Source organism: Peromyscus eremicus, chromosome 15 (assembly GCF_949786415.1).
Source record: "Peromyscus eremicus chromosome 15, PerEre_H2_v1, whole genome shotgun sequence".
NCBI lineage: Eukaryota > Metazoa > Chordata > Mammalia > Rodentia > Cricetidae > Peromyscus > Peromyscus eremicus.
In genome coordinates this window covers 58,358,792-58,371,170 of record NC_081431.1, presented here as the reverse complement: position 1 = coordinate 58,371,170, position 12,379 = coordinate 58,358,792, and positions in this window count along the sequence as shown.

Sequence of the window (12,379 nt, the reverse complement as noted above, 5' to 3'; positions counted from 1 at the left end):
AAAAGCCCAGAGCCCAGAGCAGTAGCCAAGTGCTGAGACCACCTTATCTTACCACCGCTGCCGACCTTCCCCTTTTTCCTGTGTCCTGTCTTTTTAATGCCTTTCTGTTCTGCCTTCTCATTGGTTGTAAAACCCAACCACATGACTTCGTCACTGCTTGTCTATACAGACCTCCAGGTCTCTATGGTTGGTACTGGGATTAAAGGCGTGTGTCACCATGTTGGCTGTGTCCTTGAACACACAGACTTTGCCTGCCATGTGATCGGATTAAGGGCATGTGCTACCACTACCAGACTTCTGCTAAATGTCTTGCTCTTAGCTCTGATCCCCAGACAACTTTATTTATTAACATACAAATAAAATCCCATTTCAGCACAAATAAAATATCACCATAAGATGGCGTCAATTCCCAGCTTCCTTACCCTCATGGTGCTTGGACGTGAGCTATCCAAGGTGCTACAGGTAGCTGCATGCGGAACACCACCACGGCCATCCCTGAGACCCAGGCCTGCCTTGACCACAAGTTAGACCTGATACATGCCAAGCACGTTTCAGTGCACCAGTTTGTAGGCAGGATATGGAAGAAGAAGAGTTCTCTGGGGCCAGAGAGGAGCGGGCTGCTCTGGAGAAGGGTTGGCACAGGACAGTTATGAAGAAGTGGGCACAGTAGAGCACCTGGTGTCCCCCCGTCTTGTGTCACTAACTCCACTCTTCCCCCAACCCCTGCAGATACCATCCTGACAAGGACAGTCAAAGATGGTTCAGCCCTGGGCTGTCCTGCTTTTGCTTAATGTAAATCCTTGCATAGGTTCCTCATCCAACCCAACAAAGGCTGAGTCTTCTATAGTTATGATGAACACTGCTGAAGTTTTATCTGCCCTTATCTTCTGGGAAGGATCTGCTCGATGTCAATGCCCAGAAGAAATCAAGCCTAAAATTTTAACCTAGCCTCCCTCCTCATGGTCAACAGAGGGCAGCAGATGTTGAACTCACAGGTCACCTGTCTCAGCCATCTTAAAATGTAAAGCTCAGCCAGGTGGTGGTGGCACATGCCTTTTATCCCACCACTTGAGAGGCAGAGGCAGGTGGATCTCTGTGAGTTTGAGGCCAGCCTGGTCTACATAGTGAGTTTCAGGAAAAAGGCACTAAGCTACATAGTGAAACCCTGTCTCGAAAAACAAACAAACAAACAAACAAAAAAACAAAAAAAAGAGGGAGTTCCAGGAAGCCAGGGATAGACAGAGAAACCCTGTCTCAAAACAAAACAAAACAAAAATGTAAAGCTCTATGCTTTATAGGGAGGCACAGAATCCAACAAGCAGTATTCCGAGTCTTTGGCCTCTTTTGGCCCTGAACATATGAAGTATGTTCTTTTTAAGTTGCAATGAGCGTTTTGAACAGAAATTTGAAGTCTCATTATATATGGAGTCCCTAATGAGATGACTAGGGAACTTGTTTTAGAGGCTCGCCAGGTCTGAACACATGGTCTTAAAGATCAATGTATTAGTCAAGGGTTCTGATAGTAGCGAAAGACTGAACAGGTGCCTCTTCTAGCACAGCCCAGGGGCAGGAAGGCTTCTGGTTCTTGAGGTACTTGACAAGTCACCCTGTGCCAGGCAGAGGTTGCTGACTTATGCTCTCTGGAAAGATAACTTTCAGGCACACCGCTGAACAAGGAGGCAGGGTTATGACATGCAGATAAACAAGGAGGCAGGGTTAGTGGTATACAGCTGGATCTAGGAGGTGGGCTTAGCTAACCTCCACGGGAGCAGTCTCTGCAGGGGAGCAATCTTCAGCTCTTAGACATCCAGGGAGGAGAAAGCTATGCTGGATATTTCCTGCAACTCTATCAACATCCTCACATGGAATGCAGGGAAGGCTTTGCAGTTTCTCTGTGTTAGAGACTAGGGGCCTTGACATGGCCATACTCATGTCAACAATATACATTTACTCAGGACCTCACAGAGTTGGGGCTTTCTACACTTCCCACAACTTCATGACCCCCTTATTTTCTTTTTTAGGGGAGTGGGAATTGGCTTTTCTGAGATAGGGTCTTATGTAGCCCAAACTGGACGTGAACTCACTGTATAGCTGAGGATGACCTTGACTCCTGATCCTCCTGCCTCTGGCTCCACTCTCTTTTCTCACACTGTGAAATCAGCAAGAACAAAGCTGGGTGTGGTGGTACACACCTTTAATCCCAGCACATAGGAGGCAGCACTTGGAATTCTTCTCACTTACAGAAACCTGCAGCAGACGAACTTGGCCCTAGATGAGTTTCTGCAGGCAGAATCATTTATTTCCGACATTCCCCAGGAATCCATGGGCTCCGTGGAGACCTTGGAATGGTGATCTAAGGACCAAAGACTAGAGGATTGGCCTAAACTCTAAAAGTCCGTCCAAAGCACCTGACCTATGTCAGAATTTAACAAGCTGGCTTGAAAATGTAGCTGAGCATGCCTGGGTTCAATCTCTGTTGAGGGAGCGGGGAAGAGAGAGAGTGGGAAATGTGAGGAGGGGGAGAGAGGGGGAGAGGGGGAGAGGGAGGGAGAGAGAGAGAGAGAGAGAGAGAGAGAGAGAGAGAGAGAGAGAAAGCAAGAACTGGAGGGAGGGAGACCAGATGAGAATCCTAGGATACATAGTGAGTTTAAGGCCAGCCTAAGATGCAGAGTGAAACTGCCTCAAACCGCACCCCTCCAAGAAAGTATGCAAACTTGGGTAACAGAGGCCAAAGAAGCTACATAGGAAACCTCTCGTCTCAAAAAGCAGATTTGCCAACTATCACAAAAAGAAAAGAGTTAGCTGTTCCCCTAGGGGAATGGGAGAGACAGGCGTATGTATCAGGCCCACCTAGCAGCCTCTGTCACACACACACACACACACACACACACACACACACACACACACACTCTCCTGGACCTTGATAAAATGCTGGAATCCCCCGACATGGCCACTTCTAAGGGGTCTCTAGCACATGCGGCATAACACCTACTTGCCATGACTCTGGGCTAGACAGGATCACAGCATGTGGTGACCACTCTGAGTAGACACATGAACGAAGTCCAGAAATAGACTCTGGGCTCATGGCAGGATCTCGAGGGCTGAGTTCTCGGCTGGCAGGCCAGGAAGGGTCAAGACAGAGGGGGCGGCATACTGTCTTAGAACAGAGTGCTCCCTAATGCCTATGCTGAAGGAAGCTGGTGAGGAGTAGGTTGTGTGTCCACGGAAGAGGCAGGCATTTCCATCCGTCTCCTTGCTCAAACAAAGGCTCAGTCTAGGAAGTGAGAAGACAGCGTTCCCAAAGCATGTGAGGGCAGAGGGTGGTGGGGTTTGATGCTGCTGGGGTTTTTTAATGCTCAAATGTGGAGGGTGGGAGAGGGCAGTCAGAGGACAATATTTGGAAGTCACTTCTCTCTTTCCACCTTGTAGAGTCCAGAGATTAGACTCAGGTCGTCAGGCTTGACTGGGCAAGGGTACTTGCTGGACTTAGAGTGGGCCCTGGTACAGGAAGATGGGTGCTAGAGTGCTGAGTTATGGTCAGAGAAAGATAGGGGACCACTGAACCCCGAGTGGTAACTAATGCAGGTGACCCCCATGTTCTTGGCACCTTCCTTCACAGTGACTCATTCTCATTGTTGAGGGACAGAGGGACATGTTAGAAACCAAGTAAGTGACAAAGTTTGGGGCCTCAGGCTGAGATATCCCTGTGCTACTCCCTGGATCGCTCCGACTGCCCTGAAGTAGGCTGGGGATGCTGGCTCAACCATGAGTTTGAGTACCTGCTCTAGATGTGGCAGGGCGAGACTGAAGTCGTAGTGTGAGCTTCCCTGGGTTCTAGGGAGCCAGCAGGAAGCAGGTGGTTCCTTTTCCCCTCCTCACCCCGCCCTGGTCTTGGAAAAGGTAGGGCGTTGCAGCCGCTGTGGGAAGAACAGTGGCCCACCCCTCAACAGAACGGTTGGGGCCTGGGCAAGTAATGTCTTCTTTGCCCATAAATTAAAGAGCCTGGGCTTGATCCTCACTTGAGAACACCCGTTTCTGTTTTTTGTTTTTGTTTGGTTGGTTTGGTTTGGTTTCTTTTTGTTTGTTTGTTTTTGTTTTTCAAGACAGGGTTTCTCTGTGTAGTTTTGGAGCCTGTCCTGGATCTTGCTCTGTAGTCCAGGCTGGCCTCGAACTCACAGAGATCCGCCTGGCTCTGCCTCCCGAGTGCTGGGATTAAAGGCGTGCGCCGCCGCCGCCGCCGCCGCCGCCGCCGCCGCCGCCGCCGCCGCCGCCGCCACCACCGCCGCCGCCGCCGCCGCCGCCACCACCACCACCACCACCACCACCACCCGGCTCCATTTCTGTTCTTATGGAATATCTACAGAGTCCAGACAGAATCTGAACAATGAGGGTGTCTGAGCTATGGCTCTCCCTGTACCCTATCCCTTGCTGATCTGGAGTCTGCTTTGTCCCCATTAAGTCTGAGCAGGCTCCCTGCCTGTCTCAGGCAAGCCCCTAGGAGGCAAGAGGCTATCTCTTTAGGGAGCAGCTACTTCCAAGTTGTTGGAAGGACAGTGGGCAAATCCCTTAAAGGATTCCATGCAGTAACAATTAAAAGGGTGGGGCAGGCAGAAAATCCTGGCCTGTTTGGCCGCTATGGTCAGGAGTATTCCACTGGAGAATAATCCCCACGACCATGCCTGAGCCCCGTGGATGCACTTTCTAACCCAAACACAAGCCATGTCCAATTGCTTTGTTTTAGGCTCTGTGGAGGCCCAAGAACCGGTGTGGATATCCATTTTGCTGGACTCCCGCTGCATCATTAGTGATGAAGAGTGCAGATTCTGAAGAAGCCGGAATGCCCGGATTTGAATCCCAGCTTTGCCACTTGTAACTCTATGTTCTTGGCCGTGTTGTGGGACCTCAGTTCCCTGCTCTGTCAAACAGGATGAGAACAATGCTGCTTACCTTGAAGTGGCTGGGAGGAGCAGCCACACGGTGCTGAAGCTCAGCGAGCCCTGACGATTATCAGTCACTGTGATTGTGACCTTCCACAAAAGAGGAGAGGGGCCTTTGTGCACTGAAGCTCTTGCTCCTCCGTCACCATCCTCCGCAGAATAATCATCGGTTCCCAGACTGCAAAACCGCCTCTTTGTGCTTCTCTACGACTCTTGATTCTCCCCAATTATGCTCTTTTGAAGACATTCATTCTTAGTGGTTAATTATTTCAATGTCCCCTTAGCCAAGGCCTCTCACTGCTGTGTGTCCCCTCTCGCCCCCTGAGGTTTCAGTGTTCCGGAGCCCACACAGTCTGCTCTGTGCGTCCGAGCTCTGGCTGGAAGCCCGCCTGGACAAAGCACCCCTCAGTACCCTCTCTCCCTCCCCTGTTCTCCCGGAGCCCCAGCTCCTCACCCGGCCATGAAGAAGCTCTTAGGTAGGTCAGAAGAGGGCTATTCATTTTATACAGGCTCAACTTTGTCCCCATTCCCAGCCACTCAGCCAGCAGTTAGGACCCAAGAACCTCTCTGGGTGATAGGCAGACGCTCAATGTCTCACACGCTGGGCACTGAGAGTCTGCAGAAGGAATCGAGCAGCGAATGGAAGGCCCTTCGTGCACTTATCTCTTGCTGTATTATAAATTACCCCAGGGCTGGGTGGTGGTGGTGGTGGTGGTGGTGGTGGTGGTGGTAGTGGCAGTGGTGGTGGCGCACACCTTTAATCCCAGTACTTAGGAGGCAGAGGCAGGTGGAGCTCTATGAGTTCGAGGCCAGCCTGGTCTACAGATCGATTCCAGGACAGTCAGGGCTACACAGGGTGTGGGAGCCCGTTCTCGGGTTCCTCGTGACTTTACCCAGTAGGTCCTCATAGAGGATGATTAGACCACGGGCCTGAGTGCAGGTGTCTGGGATGGTCTGCACTTGGCTGTGCTGGGGGAGGAGGTCTTTTGCTCCACCCCTTGGCGTCTCTATAAAAACCCTGGGGCAGATACAGTCGGGGCCGTTGGAAAAGGTTCCAGGCCCTCTCGAGGCTATCCTTTATTTTCTATCTGTTTATCTCCGCGATATTCTCCGCAATAAATCCTTCTATCTAATATTTCCTGCTGCTCGCACTCAAGAAAACTCTGGGGAACTGTGGAGGTGGTTGGGCAAACGCCCCACAACAGGGAAACAAAACAAAACAAAAAAACTATCCTGGAGCTAGGTACTTTATAACCGTCATCTGTTCTCCACTCATGACTCTGTAACTTGGGCAGGACTAGGTGGTGGTGGTTCACTTTCACTGTGTGGGACTGGCTGGGGCAACCCAGGATGGCTGCACCCATGTCTGAGGCCTTAGCTGGAAAGGCTGGGGAGTGGGGCCCTTCTTTTCTAGTCTTTCAGCCTTAGCTTTCAACAGTGTAATCAGACTTTATATGACCACTTCCAGAGCAAGAACAAGCTGTGAGGCCTCTTGAGACTTCAGATTTTACAATAAAATCACTCACTCACTCACTCACACACACACACACACACACACACACACATACACACACACAAAGACCTCAGACTCATTGAGAAGTATTATGGGGCTGAAGAGATGGCTCCATGGTTAAGAGTACTTCCAGAGGACGTGGGTTCAATTCCCAGCACCCACATGAGAGTTCACAACTGTCTGTAACTCCAGTTCCAGAGGAATCTGGCACCCTCACATAGACATACATGGAGGCAAGACACCAACCCACATAAAATAAATCTTAAAAAAAAGAGAGACATATCATGGATTAAATTAGGTCCTTCCAAATCACCCATTGAAGTCCTAATCCCTAGTCCCTCAGAATGTGTGTTCATTAGAAATAAGGTCCTTACAGCTACTTTTAAAGATGAAGGACCTGGAAAGATAGCTCAGAGGTTAAAAGCACTTGCTGCTCTTCTAGAGGACCTGAGTTTAGTTCCCATCACTCACTCTGGGAGACTCAACCTCCTGTAACCAGTTCTTCTGGCCTCCATGGGCACCCACACTTACATGCATGTACAACAGATACACACACACACACATACACATAACTAAAAATAACATAAATCTTTCTATTTTTTTTTTAAAGTAAAGATGAGGAACCACTGGGGTAGGGTGACTCCCTAATCCAAAATGACCAGTGTCTTTATGAAGGGAGAAATTGGGCTGGGGATATGTCTCAGTCAGTAGGGTGGCACACATCTGTAACCTCAGCATTCTGGAAGTAGAGGCAGGAGCATCAGTGCAAAGTTATCCTGGGCTACGCAGTGAATTTGAGGCCAGCCTTATCTACATGAGACTCCATATTAAAAAAAGAGGAATGTCCAACGAGATAGCTCAGCAGGTAAAAGTGCTTGCTGCTAGGGCTGATGACCTGGGTTTGGTCCCTGGGATTCACATGGGGGAAGGAGAGAACACACACACACACACACACACACACACACACACACACACACACAATGTAATAAAAAATGTTTTTAGCCAGGTGTGTGTAATGGTGCACATCTTTAATCCCAGCCCTCGGGAGGCAAAGATGGGCCAATTTCTGTGAGTTCCAGGACAGTCAAAACTACATAATGAGATACTGTCTCAAAAAAAAAAAAAAAAAAGTCTTTTAAAAGAGAACGAGGGCTGACAAGAGGGCTCAGTGGGCAAAGGCACTTGGCTGTCAGGGCTGGTTCAGTTCCAGAGACCCGAGTGCTGGAAAGAGAGAACCAACTCCAGCAAGGTGCCATTGACTTCCGCCAACCTGCCGTGACGTGTGGCTCCTCAACTAAACCGATAAATGTAATAAATTTTTTTTTTGAGACGGTTTCTCTGTAACTGCCTTAGCTGTCCTGAAACTCACTTTGTAGACTAGGTTGGCCTGGACTCCCAGAGATCTGCTTGCCTCTGCCTTCCAAGTCCTGGGATTAAAGGTGTGCACCACCACGCCCGGCTGTAATCAAAGAAATTTAAAGGGGAGGGGAAGAACTGGATCTGATGTGCACAGAGAAAATGCCCATCGAAGGCTGGAATTATGCCAGGGACAGAGGCTCAGAACCCCACCCCCATGAGCCCCCACCCCAGCCCCCATGAGCCCCCACCCCAGCCCCATGAGCCAGCCCTGCCAACACTGACCTAGGTCTCCCAGCCTTCAGCCAGGAGTTCTGCCTTAAGTTACCTGGTATTTGGTTCTTTGCTACAGCAACCTGGCAAAAAGACAAGGACAAGCTCATCTGTTTTGAGACAGGATCTCTCTATGTAGCCTGGCTTGCCTCTGTGTCTGCCTCCTGAGTATTGGAATTAAAGGTCCACGTGCAACCTCTCTCTCTCTCTCTCTCTCTCTCTCTCTCTCTCTCTCTCTCTCTCTCGCTCGCTCTCTCTCGCTCTCTCTCTCGCTCTCTCTCGCTCTCTCTTGCTCTTTCTCTGTTTCATTTTTGTCTGAGTCTGGTTTATTTTTCATTTAGCAGCAACACTTGGATTTTTGACTCTGAGAAAATTATTTCCTGTTTCTGGCTTTCAAAACTCCGAAAGAACCAATGTCTACACATTGAATCACTAATGTGCTGATTTGTCCCATTAGACGTAGGAAATGAATAGAAATAGTAAATGCTCTTCATGCGGTAGAGAGCAGGTTGAGAACTGTTGCTCTAGAAGGTAAGTGTGTGGCTTCTTCAAACCCTTTTTATTTTCACACGTTCTAATGGGAAGTGTAGAAAGACGAACTCCATTTAGTGGAGCGGTCTGTCTGTAAGGCATTATTAGAGTGCTGTGTTTAGGTACGTGAGCTGTCAAAGGCAGGGGCTTAGAAAAGACGGGATTCTTACTCTGCTTTGATTCCATGATTTCCGAGTACCGATCGATTTAGCTGGAAGGACATCGGACGTCCCAACCTGCTGTCTGCCCCCAAGATCTGCTATATGCAAGAGCTAGCTAGCCCTCTGGATGCAGCAGCATGCTCAGCACCACACTGACTCTTGGAAACTGGGAAGGGATAAGGAATGGGAGGAACTCAAAAGTAACTGAATCCCAACACTTAACAGGCAGTTTGGAGACAAGAACACACCCCAACGCCCCAAAAGCAATTATCACCAGCAGTTGGGAAACATGTCAAGGGTAAAGCAGCCACAATCCTGGCTGGTAGTATTTAGAACCCAGGTCTAACCTCAGAGAGGACCAAAAGATCTGCTGCTTACAGACTTAAAGTGCAGCTCGTGAAAGAAGTCAGAAACACAAATACTGCATGCCACACACGTCACAGTTGCTGTTGTGAGAAGGTACGGTGTAAACAACTTTGTTTTGGGTATAGTCCCACCAGTACAGGTTGGCACAGTGAGGAGCTGCAGAACAAGTCAAGGAGTCTCCCGTAAAGCCTTTCAGGAACCCCTGGACCCCAGAAACATCAAAACTCGAGCTTCCTTTGAAGTAGACACCCGGAAATAACCACAGCAGCTCTGCCTCACCTGTCCATGGAACCCCATGTCTCCTGGCTAGTGACAGCTGAGACCAGTGCCATGCCAGCACCAGAGTGCTCCTTCACCAGCTCCTCACCAGCCAGCCAGCCACAGATGGCTGACGGACAGCAGGCAGCATTGCTGGCCTGGAGTCTCTCACGGTCGTTTCCCTCCCTGACTTTATCGACAGACTAAAAGTCAAAGCTGCTGAGACACGGTAAAGTTTTCCTCTCCTTTTTTGTTTTTTCTTTCTTGAGACGGAGTTTCACCATATAGCCGAGGTTTGTCTCAAAGGGTCCTCTCCAGTGCTGAGATTGTAGGTACAGCTGACTCAAGCACTCCTCCTGATACGCGTACCCAGCACCAGCATTGTGGCCCTCTGTGTGGACCACCACACACCACAAGGCAGCCCGAGAGCCAGCAGGACAGCAGGAGGTGAGGCCTAGACGTGGACAGATAAGCCCCAGCTCTAAGGGAAGACTGCCAAGAGCTTGATGGGAAGCTGTGTAACTCCCTCCTCCTCAGGGTACAAAGGACAGAACAGTAGGATAAGATTTGATTGTCTTGAGCTTCAAAATTCTGTGCTCCATAAGAGTTCCGGAGCCTGGTCCCCTCAGAGATCAGAAGAGGGCATTGGACTCAGGTCCTGGAGAGCAACAGGTGCTCTTAACTGCTAAACTGTCTCTCCAGCCTCAAGCAGGGCAGCCCTGAAGAACTGCTGATGTCCCCTGACTTCACCCTGGAGTCACTGTGGAGTTGGTCCAGAGTGGGGCCAAGTTGGTTTTTTATAACCTTCCTGAATGAAGCAAATGTGCAGCCAGAGTTGAAAACCACAGCCCTAGGGCCCCAGACATTTGAGGAAACAGAATGATCAGATGGTGCATACTTTAAAAATTGTTCCTCAGCCTGACACTCCATCCAGGCCCAAACAAAATATAGCTTAAAAAAAAATGTTCCCTAACATCTTGAAGTTAGCAAACTTGAAGCCAAACTCACTGACTCGAATTCCTGCCACCTCTTTTGAATACATTGTGATTGCCTGCGCCCTTCCCCAATGCCCCAGGCTGGGATTGAACCTGGGGTCCTCCTGTACGTGCTGAATAAGCACTCTGCAGTGGAGGTCAGTCCCCAGACCTGTGTTTGCCTCTTGCTCCACCATCATCCCTGTGGACCCTGTGGTAGTTACCAAGGAGGTCAGGGTTCGTTCCAACGAGGGAACACAAGTTCACAGAGACAGAAGCTCTGTTCCCAGCTGCTCACTGAACCTGGGTCTCGATAACTTCAGCCTGTTTAGTCCCTATCTTGCCTCTTGAGTGTGGCTGCTGAGCAGGAAGGAGGCTGGGACCCCGACAGGAGCCCATCCAAGTTCACACAGCGTAATAGTGGTGTGAGCATGCCGTGCGTTTCACCCACTCCACGCCTCAATTACAAACCTCAAAGGTAAAATAAGGTAAATGGAGCCTGTTGTGCCGAGCCGCACCGAGGAAGGCGCCGGAAGTGCTTAGCACAGCGTCTGACACAGATGGTAATTTGGATACCTCACGATGCCAACCGTTTGGTAAAATATCCCCGGGTTCTGGTGCAGAAACGTGTGTGTCCGTGGTCTGATGTCTAGGGCAGCACACGGTGAGACCCAGAATGCCCGGAGTTGCCCTGTGATTAACACCGAGAGAAGGTGGCATCCGCAGGTTTGCGGACTGGTGAATATTCGGTTCATGGAACAGCCCAAACCTGAAGGTGAGATGGTAGATGGGCTAAGTCCAGGGTCTCAGAGAGGAGCCTAGAGGAAAGATGCAAATGATTAATGTTAACCCCAAAGATGGGAGAAGACCACAGACCCAAATCATCATGGCCAAATTAGTTAAAGCAAGCTTTTTTTATTTGTGTACACAGGCTGCCTCCCCCTAAGGTGGGTTGAGAGGTCAGCATTGGATGTGAGGAAGACAAGGCTTTTTATAGCTCGGGGGTTGGGGCTTTCTAAATGGGGGTTTGGTGGGCATAATAGGCGGGGTTGCAGGAACAGAACGTAAGCATAACCAGTTAGTTCCTCCCGAGACAAAGACGTGGTTGCAGGGTGGGCTTAACTAGGTGACCATAACAAGGTAGTCATAGGTGGTCATAGAACCTTCTGAAACAAAGGGAGGGGTGCAAGATGATTATAAAAACAACTTTTGAAAGGACATGATTGCCTTTCCTGGAACAGGCAGTATGGAACAATTTTCTAGTTAAGGTTACAGGTGGGGCATAGCCCAATCCTTGAGAAACAGAGGTTTAATTATAAACAGGAATAAACCTAGTTTGTCTTCACTATAAGATGGCTTTTAAGTCCAAGATGGAGGCAGGCTGGTTCTTCAATTAATATTTTGAGCTTTGACAGATAGGGGAAGAAGACACCTCTTTGAATTCTTCTGGTAGAAAAGGCAGACTCTTGACTGACTTAATGTCTGGGATGAGGCAGCTGGCGACTGTGGCTACCTCGGATTTGGGGCTGAGGGGGCTGGAGAAGCTAGCGGTACTACTGCCTCTGACTCGGTTGCTTTTTTTTTTTTTTTTTTTTTCCTTCAGCAGATGAAATGCCTGCTGTGTGTCAGGTCCTCTGTGAGGCCTCAGGTACACAGGCTGAGGAAAACAGACATGCACTTTCTAACCTCAGAAAGCATGAGTTTGGGATCTAAAGAGGGGGATTATGAACCTTAAACAGCCACCCCTCTGTAGAGACGTGGAGAACAGAAGAGGAAGTTTCAAAGGGAATGAGTAACAGAGGGCCCAGCCTTGGTGCCCTGGATGGTGGCAGAAAAAAAGCTGAAGACAGGTGGTTAGCAAGGTGGAGGAGATTCAGGCCAGAAAACAGTGCATGCAAAGGGCAAGGACAGGTGATGAGCTCGGGCCCACAGACGGAGCTACAAAAGCGTGACAGACAGTGATCAGCCATGAGCTTAGCAAGTTGTTAAAAGTGTCTGTAACCCAGAAGC